Source organism: Perca fluviatilis, chromosome 14 (assembly GCF_010015445.1).
Source record: "Perca fluviatilis chromosome 14, GENO_Pfluv_1.0, whole genome shotgun sequence".
NCBI classification, from domain to species: Eukaryota; Metazoa; Chordata; class Actinopteri; order Perciformes; family Percidae; genus Perca; species Perca fluviatilis.
In genome coordinates, this window is record NC_053125.1 from 14,059,479 (window position 1) to 14,071,675 (window position 12,197).

The following is a 12,197-nucleotide window of genomic DNA, read 5'->3' on the forward strand; positions in this document are numbered from 1 at the left end:
TGTGTGTGTCTGTCTGTGTGTGTGGTACAGTAAGTGGGTGAGTGAGTAATAGAAAATGAGAGCCTTGATCATGAAGTACAGTATATGCAGGTACAGCATTTCATCCTCAAGTGAGAGCCACTCCATCTCTTCCTCTGCTATGTAAGAGTCTATTTCACCACATAATGTGTGCAATTAGGTCTTGGCCATGAATAATGTTTAATTCATTATAGTTTTATTCACAGCAGCTGTCACTGTTTGAGCAAGAAATGCATCAGTAAGTGAATTTGTTGTCAGAGCTGATGTAAAGGGAACAGTATGCCTTGGTTGAATGGAGGTTCCTACATGATTAGTCTTATGTTCTGTAACTGATAGTGTAGAAGATGATGGTCATGCGATGTAAACTGGAATTTGTGCTGACCACCTATAATGGCTGCACACATGGAGTAAACCAGTGTTGTAGTACTCAAGATCATTCTTGGTCTCAAGACCACTTTGTGAACGTCTCGTCTCTGAATCGACTGCATTTTTAGTCTTGTCTCGGATAAAGAGGACTCTGGATTTTATTTCAAAACCACAACTGCCTTTTGATTATTTTATCAAGGCATTTCTCATGATACTTTTGTTTACAATATTTAATTGTTGAATAGTAGCAAAAGGGAGTCAGAGCACCACAATTTGTGATGGCATTACGTGTTAATACAATTTCATTTTGATTGAGTTTAGTGCACAAATTCTCTATTTACTTGGATGTTTTGGTGATTATGGGCTATGCCAGTTGGTAAAAAGGCTGTTATCATAGAAACCGTGGACTTTGTGCTGCTTTTTTTCTTAATGATTAATCAATTATAAACGCATCAAATAAAAGATTAAGGAAACTGCTTGTAATTTGCATGTCTAGTTGCTACCTAATGCTGTGACAACAGTGGTTGCCACAGAGTAAATCCAGTTATTACCTCTAAGCTGCTTGTATTTTTATTACAGGGAAATATACAGCTCTACAAAAGTTTCTTTTAGAAACTAAAAAGAAAAACACTCCAATGTCCTTTTAAACTTTCCAGATCTTGCAGTCTGATAATGTTTCCTGTCAATTTGCAGCATACACTCCTGCAGGCATTTGCAAAAATTCTTTCAAACAACGCAAAATCCATCTTTGGTTCAGCTAGCTTCCTCCATGATAATTCTTCCTCGGATTGTTGGAGAGGACCACTCACACAGGAGATAGCAAGTCGTGGCGGCAGGCCATGAACTTGGCTGCGCTTGCTGACTCAGAGGAGGACATTAGCATACAGCTGCCAGTAGCCAGGCTGCAGCTGCTACGGAGGCCTTCCTTAGTTTGCTAAAAGGAAGAGATAGTATGTCGGACTAACTTGTGTTGGAAAGATGGAGGGTTCATAAGGCGTGCTCTCACAGACCTCAGGGACCTTTTGCTGACGCCTTCTCCCTGTCCTGATGACTGATAATATGGTGTTCTTAGAAAACACACCTTAAGGATGGTCTGTTGTCTGAATGACATTATATATGGCAAAAGGAAAACGTAAATCCTGTTATGTAAATATGGAAACACCTCCTGGCACGCAGACACAAAAAGCATACATTTACAGATTTTTTAAGAAATATGGCCTCAGCAAATAGTTTCCTTTTAACAGTGCCTTTTGAATTGATTTCTGCTTGTTCCCAATCCACTTTGAGAGAGCCATCTTTCCGTGTCTAGTTGAAGCTGAATCACATTCTGTCAGGGTTGAGGTGATGTTGCAGGCAGATTGCTTATCCGTCAGGATCACGGCAGACACAAACAGGTTGCTGATGCTGCTGCTTAAACCTGTCTCAGTCAGGCCTCGATCATCAAATCTGTCCCTGTCTACCATGATATATTGACAGCATTGCATTTGTCTCCCCCTTCCCCTCCAAGCTGAATTCCTGACCAATCCCTTGCCTGGTTATCGGGCCATCATAAAGAATGTATGACAGGACCTTAGAGCAGTGAGGGATGGCTCCGGTGAAGCCGGCAGGGCTGGTGAAGATGGAATAACGCAGGTGTGGCGGCACATGCCAGCTTGACTTACGGCCTTGATTCCTTTTTAAGACCACCTTGAGATCTCAGACTGTGGACACTGTTTGAGAAGTTGTTGAAATGAAAATAAAATGGATACAAATGTGATCTGGTGGAGGATCCTTCCGTCGGCTGAATCCTCGTCTTTAAACTCATTAAGATGTAATATGATGACTTTGGTAACAGTGAGATCTGCTTCATTTATTCCAAAAAAATTGATTTATTTGTATTTGTGAATTTAGTTTTGCCCATGACCACCAGAGACACATGTGCAGCTTACCCATTTACCAGAGAGGTAGAAATCCCAGAAAGTGTTGATTGGTCATGGTCAGATAAACTCAAACTGCAAGTTTTCTACACAAATTGTGATCTCCAGAGATAAAGCTTAGACCTAGATCAATACAATCGGCAGGATAGTGACGTCAAAACTAATTAAGATTGCCTGTGTAGCACAATGGTACCAATCTGTGCTGGGTGGGCCCAGTGTCAGCATGGGCTACCGCAAGGTTATTTTTCTTCCATTGTTTGAGGCTTAGAGACACCTCCAGAGGGATCCCTGCAGCCAAGACACTATTATCTGGCTAAGGTTTGGGACAATCGCACTGTCCCTCTCATTTCTTGTAAAGGTCCCTCTTCAATTAATCTAGGAGCCAAATCTTTTTATGCTCTCCTGTACGGACCCCATGAAAAGAGACTTTTTCAAAGGGCTTGTGAACAGGCTGGCTTTCTGTGTTGAAAGGTAACAAAAAGGGATTATGTCATGGGGAAGAGCGGATGTAGCTGGGTGACTCCGATTATGTCCAGATAATGTAGTGTTGTCACGTCTGACGGGAAATATTGTGCTTGAAATAGAGTGAACATTCACAGGCCAATCTTTAAATTTCATTTCGGTTCAGTCCAATTTGAGTAGAATAAGTAAATTGAGAATAATTATCGCTCCAATGTAAATCAATATGAGGAAACTGTAACTGCTGCAATCTTTAAATAACAAGATATTTTATTGATTTCCAAAGGGAATTTCTAATTACATTGGCCTTCCTCTACAAAATCCATGCATGCATTATGCTATTAATATAATTATATTATTATTATTATAAAATGTGTGTTCTGCCTCCCAACTCTCCACCTCCCCACGATAGGATTAGAAGACACAGTTGCGTTGAGATCAGGGTGGTAAATATGCATACAGTAACGGATAAATCCGGTTCAGAACAACATGGATTTTTTGTTTGTAGATTTACATGTATTCATCTGTGCTATTGGTTATGACATTGCGATCTGGGAAACTGCTTAAAAGCAGTCGCATGGGTTAAGAGAAATGAGCAGTCAAACGAATATATAGGCGACCTGTCTCTGTTTAAAAAAAAAAAGAAAAGTGAAATAATAATTTATATTCCAAATGTATCATTTTAGAGTGACCAACATCATAACTTAACCATTAAGAAACCTTCTCATATGATCACAAGGAGAAGTCTGTCCAGCATAGAGTATTGTCACATATTCACACATCAAATCTTTAACATACAGCATTTTCACATACATTGTGTTCACATGTTGTTTACATTTTGTAATTTGTTCCTTTCTCAAACTGTGCTGTAACAATGTCCCTGCTTGCCACGCTGCCTTAACTTCTAAAATGTATTTTACTGACCACTGCAATTTGTTGACGGTAAATGTTTTTTTAAGTGAATCATTATGCAGAGACATGAGATAGTCAGTAACATTTAGCATGGAGATGAGACAAATTGAAACTAAATTGTAATCTTAACTGACTGTTACAAATGTAAAACATTCACACTAAAAATGCCCCAGCTCGAGCACTCAAACAAACCAAACCAACAAAATGGCTTGTGTTTATTTGTTACTAATAACAAATATTCTCTCCTTAACCAACCTTGGTTCAAAATAACCTTGAAAAATGCAAACAAGGCAATTTGTGTTGGGGTGATTAATTCATTTCTGAATGGCTGTGCCTAACTGCATGTGGAACACAGTAAGATTAATTTCGTAAATGTATGTATTTCGCAAAAGTGCTTTTCGAAAGTGCGAAGATGAATGTTTAGTCAGATAAAGCAGCCAACATATGAGGTTACTCTCTGGCCCTTGCAGTGTGTATACACACACACACACACACACACACACACACACACACACACACACACACACACACACACACACACACACACACCGCAGTCAAAGTTGTTTTAAAGTCAAATGGATTGTAACAGGAACCCAAGATGCACTCTGTTCCTTACTCTGAGGATTAGGTAATGTGTAGTACAAAAGACATATGAATAATGTATTGGCCACTGCGTGCATTGCGGTCATGCACATACAAGTGTTAGTTTCCGAATCAGTGTGTGAAACTCTAAATATGTTCATGCGCGATTTAGGAAAGGGTTTGTGAAGGGTTGCATTGTGTGCTAGTTAATCGTTCATGCAAGCCTTTCATACAAAACTAAACTTAATACAAAATCCCTTTTTGTCCCCATAAATATATGAATCCAAAAAGGTTGGATTTTAGATGCTATTTTCATAACCACTACATTACTAATAATTACAAAAACATTAGTAATGACATTCTTTATCAACAGACGGTAGAAAAAAAAGCAACTGTCCGCACTTGCAGCAAATCAGATTTGCTGAACAATGAAAACTTCAGGTGTTTCATGTGATTCATTTTTTTCAGTTGAATTGACAAAGCACTTTTGCTGTATGAAAAAAAGCTACATTATGATATGACTGTAGCTCCCTGTGCCACATTGAGACATTTTTTTTTTTGCCTTGAAGAAGCACTATAATGGGGACTTCATCTTTTTTTCTTTTGGGGCTATTCTAGAAAAAGGTGCCAGTGTCTGAGGTCCCAGCGGTACCTATTACGGCAGCCTAGTAGTCATTAATCACAGACCAGTATGCATTTCAATGCAGCGTCTGCCCAGAGTTTCCAATAGCCATTCATTAACAGTTTCCACCGCCATCTCTTTTCTTAGCATCTGCCCCCTCCTCTCCATCGCTCCCACCTGGACTCTACGGATTTGGTCCTTTTCTTGCTGACATACCTGCTTTTTATTTCCTGTGTAATGTAGAAACTTTAGACGAGGGTGTGCTCACTTTTCGGGGCTTTTATATAGTGTGTTAAAGATGTTAAGCTAACCTTTGCAAAAGTTCTCCCACGTCTTTGCTTTCTCTTGTCCGTTTTTTGGTTGTTGTTTATAAGTATACAGTATTGGGTGTTTATATGAAAAGCACTGTCTGGTGGGAACTGATAACATGTCTTTAATTGCTTGCATGCATCTATCTTTGATTGGAACCAGGTGTACACGCAGCAGTGAGGCAGATGTTGTAGAAATAGTTCTTTTGGAATTAAAGACACTGAAATACTTTCAAGCTGTCATATAGAATCAGCAAGATAACAAACAAACTTGTTCTTAACTGTAGAATCATTTCTGTTCATACTGCTGCTGTTTCATTTCATTCAACATGGGAAACCAATCTGTCAAACATCATGGAATAGAGTAGCCAGTGGGGAAATTATACCCATTATTAATGGTCTCCAAGATCTCTCAGGGGCTTTCCATTATATTTATTGACTTTTTCCCTTCTTGTCTCAGTGTTTTTTACATTAAAGTGTAGCAGTGTCAGCAACTGGTAAAGTAGCAGAAAACCGGAAACCAAAGCATAAATAAATTTCTAGTTGGCAAGGTTTTTTTTCGTAGAAACAGACAGAAAAGCAATAGTTTATGTGGTTGTTCTAATCAGAATTTGTGTATAATGTGTTTTAAATCATTTCACCCAAGTGATTATTAAACTGTAAAAGTTTTCCAGGACCTTCAGACTGCCTCCTTTGACTACACATATGATAGTTTGATCTTTTAAATAAACCAAACTGGGCCATTTAAAGAAATGTGGGGAAAGTCTCATCTAGATTTAAAAAAAAAAAAAAAAAAAGAGAATATTTGATAAAAAAAAAGAAACCCAAAAGAGATGTTATAGTAACTGTCACTCTTTTTGTTGTGCTCAATTCATTCATAAGATGTGATGTCGGTCATTTTGAGAAGGGTATCTTTGATGGCCAACACCCTGCCAACCCAAACCTGAGCGATTTGGCTTTCTGCACTGATTGATTAGGTGGAGCTCTCAGCTTTCTCATTGAAATGCATCAGAGAAGGGAGTAACTTTCCTCTCAAAATAATTTGCTTACAATTACAGTGAACCTCCCACCTCGGCAGCACCTTACTTAATATCAATCACCAGAAGAGGGATAACCCAAAGTGCTGATCAGCAGATAAGCAGGGAGCTCCCTCCTCCTCAGCTTTCCTCGTGTCATATAGGACATTAACCCTCAGAGTTAGATTTCCCTCGGCAGCAGCCTAAACAAAATGATTGCCAATAATTTGTCATCTGCTCCCCGGAAGACTGTGGGTGTAAGTCTGCATTGATTAAATGGAGAGAGAGAGAGAGAGAGAGAGAGAGAGAGAGAGAAAAAAAAAAAAAAAAAAAAAAAAAAAAAAAAAAAAAAAAAAAAAAAAAAAAAAAAAAAAAAAAAAAAAAAAAAAAAAAAAAAAAAAAAAAAAAAAAAAAAAAAAGGAATCTTCACTTGACTAATGCAGATGACGGGGGAAAGTGTGACAGACAGCAAAAATCTGCTAAGATAAGGTCACCTGAGGATGAGCCTTCTTAACATACGATCATAGCTCTCGTGCTAAATCTGTGGTTTGAAGAAAGCCTCCTGACAGCTTCAGTTTTTAGAACAATAAGATTTCAAATCAAACGTTTGCTTTATTAACTGAAATGTTGTATTCACACTGTTTCAATGCTAGTATTAATTGTGTGAATGCTGATTCAGCAGCATTGACAGTATCGTTATCCCATTCTTCAACTTTCTTTGGTCGCCTTTAACTTCTGCATACATTCAGCTACAAAAAACATTCAAATATCAAAATGTTCAGCTCTTTAACCACATGATTGGACTTCTGGGACAACATTTCTTCTGTTATTTATACTTTTTCAGATATTAAGCTTTTTTCAATTATTTTTTTACAATTAAATTCATAGAGCGCAGGCTTCAAATCCTCTCCTACTTCAAAATCTGTCTCCTCCTTCATACTTTTACCTACAGACGCAATTCAAACTTTAAACCATTTTTAAACCATTTAAACCAGCAGCAGTTTGATACAGGTGACACGGTCGTTAGCTGATTACAGAGATCAAAGCCATCTCCTCTGTGTTTACAAGCATGATGCAGCATTTTCGCCAGACAGTCAAATTGCAACTACAGACAGTAAGTAATATGAAGATTAACACATTACGGTTAATTTACACACACATTGTTATTGTGCACAGGTGTGTCGTAAATAACTTAAAAGAAACTCAGTCACTCGATGTCTGCATCAGAGCGTATCCCACAAAAATTGTCTGTCGCAAGCACGAATGATGCTGAACGAATAGATTTATTCCACCAAAATGCCACAACAAAACTGAAACCGCTAGCCCCAGTTAAACCACCACTGCAAACCCTTACGTTTTACACCGCATCAGCTTTTTTTAATACAGCCAGTACTTGTCCAAAACCGTAGCTCCCACAGCGAGCTGTGTACACTGTGTTGTTATGGAGATAGCTCTGGCAAAGCGATACATGCCCGTTGTGCCCCTTTCACACCAATGACCAGGGTTGTCCTTTTGGGAATTCAAACCAAGCCAGTCAACATGGGTTTATCCCTGGTATGACAATTAGAGATCACCTGGGTCAACCTGGGAGCACTGCATAACAATTACCTTAAGAAATGGGCAGGGCTTTACACATCACATTCAGTGAACAGCTAACATCACATACTCCAGTCCAGAGAGAGAGAGAGAGAGAGAGAGATTCCGCAGTGACTACATTATGATTCCTCCTCCTGCATATTTATTGCAGCAGCTGGACAAGGAAGTAGGTTACTCTAGTATTGATTTTTGACCATTTTAAGACGAGGGGAGAAGATTTCTCTTTGTTTGAGTTAATGTAAAGTAAATATGGGCTTCGCTGTTGCCATTCACGACTCATTTAAAAATAGACGGAGAGAAAACAGAGATTTGCGCTACGCAGCAGCCGCACTGAACTGCAGTCTGCGGACGTTTACCACTGTGGTGCCGCGATGTGTCGCTCGCTTGCCACTGCTGTGCCACTGTTGTAACACCTATAACTTTCATACAATATGGCTATTATTAAACCGTCATTGCATCATGTTATTCAACTTTTCAGTGAAATTCATCCTTTTTAAAACCATTCCCATTTTTCCAACTATTCTCACTACTTCAACCTCTTCTTGCGGATTTAAGCTATTAATCCAGTTTAGCTTTTCAGCATTTACACGCATTTTCTGCAGGAAATGCATTTTTTAGTTATAATTGATTCTACTACTACACTCACAAAGTTAGCACAGACTTACATTATTTGAACTTTGGAGTTTCTACATGATCAAGAAATGAAAATACCCCTATGGCCACGTAAAGAATGGCAGAGCCATTACTCATACCCTGGAACAAAATGAATAGGCCAAAGTCTACCATACTGTGGGTGCGTGAGTAATGCAGGGTCTTGGCTGCTGGTACGTTTCAGAACAGAAGCTAACAGTACTTGCCAATTCCACGATAAATATCAAATAGTCTGGCAGCACATTTTGGAAATTGAGCTCCATGATGGAGTGGAAATTGCCATCAGGCTGATGTATTGTTAAAGACAAGTGGGAACAGCTGGTGGCCTTTTCTAAGATAATCCAACTCTTGATGTTGTTGGACCCTCTACTACTCCCAACAATAAACTTCCCCTTCTTGGATTATAAATGAGAATGCATTTTATTCACATCAACAATTTATGCTCACACACATGCTTACCATGCAGGATGAAAAGCCTGAAACAATTTGGACAAGTAGTCTAGAGTTTGCAGATATGCAGAATCTTAACTACTGCTCCATTAACACACAGTAATGATGCATGCCATCCGTCTGTTTGCCTGTTGGTGATTTGGAGATGGCACACTGTTGCATGCCGTATGCCCTCTCTCATTCTGGCTGAAATTTGAAGCCTCACAATTGGAGGAAAAAAAGCAAAAATAACATAGGTGCATCTGAGCTGGAACGAACAAAATGGTCCGTGCTGTGAGGACTCAGTTTATAATTTAGAGAAAGGCATAGAAAAGAGGTGTGTGGAAGCCCACTGTAGCATTCTTTTTCCATATTGTGAAGTGTATCTGTCTGCAGTGCGTTTGGAAAGCTCACAAGCAGATTGAACTGAAGACATGTTTTCTTTATGTGTGAGTCAGCCTCTGTGATACGATAAGCATTGAAAATGCTATTTTTTACCCCCAACTTTTGTTTATGGGAAGCAAGTGTCAAAAACTACTTCAGTCTCCAAAGTGAATTTGATAAAAGTAACAATATGAAAAGTGCATGCTCTTATTTTCGATCTCAGTGCGGCATGAGAATTTAAAATTTTTGCTTGTGTGATTCTGGAAGTCAACTTCTGTCCTTGAAGTGTGAAAAATGTATGCAACACTCAACACAAGAAAGCAGATGGATTTCTCAGCTGAATTTGCCTATTATTAAATTATATCCGCACACTGAGTCGCGAGGTGTACAGCCTAATTACTATGCTTTTGAAAAATACTGGTGTTATTCTAGACTCATACAAAATTGAGGATGATGTCAAGAATAAGTTTGTTGAATGCAGGAGACTGCATAATGCATGCCAGCAAAACTTTTATACGGTTTATAGGACTGTGCTCGGTATATATTCCTACAATTATGACTTTGAACTCATGGCATTGACTTCACAACAAGAGAAAGGAATTCTTTTAAGAGCAATATTCAATTCATATAATACCCTCTTTGGAGAATGTAATTTTGGTAGTACCGTGTCACATTTTCCACAGCATTATCCTGTGAAGTGAATGTCCCCTGAGAGACTGATCAGTGTGACTAACTTCCTCCGTTGTATGGTTTTGTGCATTAGCGCTGTGGACCCATGCAGCCACTTGTGTTTCCTCTATCTACTGAGCGAGTGCTCCAAATACAGTTTTCCCTGCTAAGATAAGAGCTGGATAATATGTTTGTTGTGTCAGTTCCTGGAATTACTTGACTCTCCTATTTGTCTCTGTTGTTTTGGATACTATACTGGACACTGCTCAGTATCTCTCACTCTGTAATTAATCACAGGTTGTGGTGTACTATCAACCTTGCCTACACTTATCTGGATGTTTAGCCTAACATAGACAAAGGAATTACATTTTGCCCTTATGATGCCAAGCGGTTAATACGTACGTTACATATAATATGTGCGTTATAGACCAGGGCTATTTATTCACAGGGCTCTTAAGGATTTTCTAGCCATGTCAGGATAGTTTGATCCAAGTTATTTACTTGTTTTTGCAGAAAAGAGTGATTTAAAGCTGCATTAATCAACATTTTAATAGAAACATGTCATTCAATATGACATGGCAATAGATCACAAAAGAAAATCGCAATATTCAACACTATCGAATAGCAATACTTATAGAATCGCAATAAATTATAATTGCAGATCTAATTGACACTCACGTATTGTGAAATAATCGAATCGTCCCAGCCCTATCAACTAGTATGATTAGCATTGTTTCATAGCAAGAGTTCACTAAATTAAAAATATTAATTATTTTATTCTTTTTTTGCAAGCTATTTTGAAGTATTTTGTCAATAAACCTATTATCTTCAAATACATTATTCACAACTGAATGTGTAACCAGACAAATCAACCCACCCCCTGACCTAACCCGCTCTGGATCAGCTTCCGCTACCCCTGTCTGTAACCTGGGGTAACACTCATCACAAACCGTTGTAACATCTTGAAGCCTGTCAGAGCTGCTTTCTAATGACTGCTTTTCCTGCTTCGTTTGATGAGTAACTTGTCACTCTGCCATCTACTGTCTAAACTCGAACGTTTTGATACATTTGAGACAGAAAACAGGAAAAGTACTCCAATGATTTTCTTGCATCACCTTAAAGCCCTGGTAGCTTTTGGGTGACATGATTGAACAGCAAACTCCTGCTCCCTATCAGAGCTGAGAATATCGAAGACCAGGAGGCAAGAGAGACACTGCATCAGGGATCAATTTACATGACGACACTGTCAAGATGGAGCCTCGGAGGTGGAGGTGACTTGCACTGAGCATTCGAAAATTATGTGCAGATATATTTGAATATTATAATCAAGTTCATTCTGTGCTGATCTCCGAAAAGCATTAAAATCCTGGGAACATGCAAATCACTCAACAAAAAAACGGCCATTTACTATGATGATAACTTCCTTGAAATGACAGTATTTCAAAAGAGCACTAAAGCACACTGCGGTGGTATTATGTTTAAATATCTTACCAACAAATGAGCTCAAAGGGCATACTAATTGCATCGCACTGCAAAATTTGTAATTGATTATTAAATACCTGACTAACAAGCAGTACATGTTCATTTTCACATTAACAAATCTGCTTTTGAATGTCAAATCAGTCCACACTGTGTGATGAAGCTATGATTAAATGACAAGAAAATGCTGTTACCATCATACCTTTCTTTTTGAAAACCTCAAGCCTCTTTTTGAGCCTCTCCTGCTCTGTTCTTGATTCAACAGCCGATTTAACATTCGACCCAGTTTCAGCAAGGTTCTCTACTGGGACACAACCCAGAAGTGTCATACAGCAGAACCAGAATAATAAAGCCCTCCACTCTGGATATGAAAGCAAACGATACCCTGTTTATGCTCTATAGATTAACATAGAAGCACAACATCTTTCTGTATGGGTGATTTGCTTATTTAAGAAGCACACACAGTTGCCAGCTTGCATTATTGCAATCAATGTGGATGAAAAAGAGGCACAGAGAAAAAGACAGGATAAGTACAGTGTAATCCAATACCCACGCATCTAATTTTGAAGGCTTATTATGCACACTCTGCCCCTTGGATGTTAGTTTGGCATGGAAATGACAGCCAACAATTTTACGCGACCCTTAGGAATGTAATTAGTATTATAATATAATGTAATTAGTCTTACCATGCCATGTAATCGCACAAGGCTCGGGATATCAATAGTTAATGTGCAAACTGGATCACAAACAACCTGATTACATTTTCTAACTTACTTTCAAAGAGCAAGTA